This window comes from Nothoprocta perdicaria, unplaced genomic scaffold (genome assembly GCF_003342845.1).
Source record: "Nothoprocta perdicaria isolate Ctin4 unplaced genomic scaffold, notPer1 scaffold_159, whole genome shotgun sequence".
Classification (NCBI taxonomy): domain Eukaryota; kingdom Metazoa; phylum Chordata; class Aves; order Tinamiformes; family Tinamidae; genus Nothoprocta; species Nothoprocta perdicaria.
The window spans coordinates 1,169,760-1,172,165 of record NW_020454749.1 but is presented as its reverse complement, the minus strand read 5'-3'; positions in this window follow the sequence as shown (position 1 = coordinate 1,172,165).

The window sequence follows — 2,406 nt, the reverse complement described above, 5'->3', positions numbered from 1 at the left end:
AAAAAAAAAACCATAACACAAATCAACAGAAGTGCATATTGCCAAATCCAGGTGAACTGCAAAAAGAGGCAAAGTAACTTCCAGGCTTATTTCCCCTTCCATAGTCCTACCAATTTTGTCACAGTAACATGTCTGCCTCAAAGGTTTTTACCATTGACATGAACAATACCTACCTTTCTTTCTTTCTAAATGCTGTCTCGCCCATCAGTTTCTCTAGCTAATGGTTGTGGAACTCTTTCCCCAAAAGCTGTCCTTGGGTAACAAGCAGAGCAGTAAGGTTGTCTGCTCCACACACACACACAAATTCATCGTATCTGATGAGTTACATTTTCTTCCAGAAACACTGAGAGCTCAAAAGCAAAAGGAGCAAGATGTTATATTCAGTAGAGGCAGGAAACGGTCACAAGAATCTTACTTAAGAAGAGTAATAGGAAGAAACAGAGGAAAGGAACATTTATCATTACAGATTTCCTCAAGCTGCTCACATCTTTTCAGTTTGTTGAAGTCTGGATAGTTTCTTCCAGATTTACAACTTCCAGCTTTTATTGTACTTGTACAACCGTTGTTGTTGAAATTGTACTTTTCATAGGGCCAAACCATATACAATTTTCATGTTTCTTAAAGATGTTGTTCTTTAAAAATAAGATAATCTGTGTCTTCCTTCCAAGACATCTTTCCTTTCAAGGCATCTTCAGATCAAGCAACTGTCTGAGCTGTTTGTAAAGGCTAGAGCTAGGGGATAAACAGAGAGAAATCAGTGCTGGAATAACCAGTGGAAGTCAAGTAGAGCAAAGACTGATACTATTGGAAGAAGTAGATCTCAGAGAGTGAGTATTATTCACATAGTCAGATAACCACCTGAATTACTATTACTAATAAATATACAACATATACTAAATTATTCTTATTTTTACAGATAAGCTGGCTTTGTGTATGAAATGACTGCTTTATGTATGCATGTGTAGAGGTTAATCAAGATTCCAGACCTAGAGGAGGTACTTACTGTAAATAGTGAAACTCATTTTCACAAGTTGTCAGTGAAATCTTCAGAAAACTATTAGTAAAGAATTAATAAGACTAAAAAAATGATATTCACAAGGCAGACATTTTATTAGCCATATAGCAGCTAGCGCTCGCAAGCTATGATGGTGTCTCAAGGATCAACCCAACTAGAAGCCTCTAGGAAACAGCAAGAGATGAAGTGTGGAGATGAAGAGAAGGACAAGGATCTCCTGCCTGTCTTAGTAGGACGTTGCTTTTACCTTCCCTGAAGATGCCTTTGACAATGACTAACTCTGGAAGCAGGAAGCTGCAGAGGCCTCACTCGGCATTGTCATGCCATTTGGGTATCTAAGCTTTTCTTGGTAGTTCTGTCATCCTGGAAAAAAGAGTGGGGGTGCTACAAAGTGGTAAAATAAAGAAGTGTATGGCACTTCAGGAGAACAAATTATTTTCATTTTGTCAACATAGCAACTCCTTGGATGATGATTAGCAGCCATTATAAATATGGCTTGAAGGAATCCTTTGAGCGATGTTCAAAATTTCCTGTGAATGGAAAGGTAACAGTAATGAATGGATATGTACAGTTGGACTACACAATACATGTGCAAATATTTAATCTTGTCTGGCCTTGGAGTCCAGGGAAAAAAAAAAAAAAAAAAAAAAAAAAAAAAAAAAAGATGCTTCTAACAACTCTAACAACAGCTTAATGCTGGTTCCATGGGCATCAACGGCTGGGAAAGCCACCTAATGCTGTTCAGACCCAACTGCCTGCTGTGATCACTGGGCTCTACCGCACTAGTGCTGCAAAACTCAGGTATTACAAAGAAAAAGCTTTCCCTTTATTTAAAACGTGGGATAGTTTTAGGACATTAAGTTTACTGCCACAATAAAACTCCGTATTGCCAAGGGTTAGGCCTGATAATAATCTGGCTCTGAGCTGCCGAGGAGGAATAATGATTGCCATTGCTTTATGGAACAGCAGCAGTGACTCAGGGACTTCCCTTTGCCGGCGGCAAGGCGCCAGAGCTGAGGTCCGGATGCGGGCAGCAAAGTGCCAGAGGTCCGAGGTCCGGACGCCTCTGGTTAGGGGGAGGCAACGAAACTTTAGGCAGCTTCCAGAGCACCCGCTGCCTGTCCCTGCTGTCCCCGCGTGTCACCACGTGTCCCTGCGTGTGGCTGCCTGTCCCTACTGTCCCCGCGTGTCATGTGTCCCCGCGTGTCCCCCTCTGTCCCTGCGTCTCGCTGCCTGTCTCCCTGTGGGGCACTGCCTGTCCCTGTGTGTAGCCACTGTCCCCGCGTGTCGCTGCCTGTCCCGGCTATTCCCACGTGTGCCCACGTGTCGCCCCCTGTCCCCGCGTGTCCCCACGTGTCGCTGCCTGTCCTCGCGTGTCGCCCCCTGTCTCC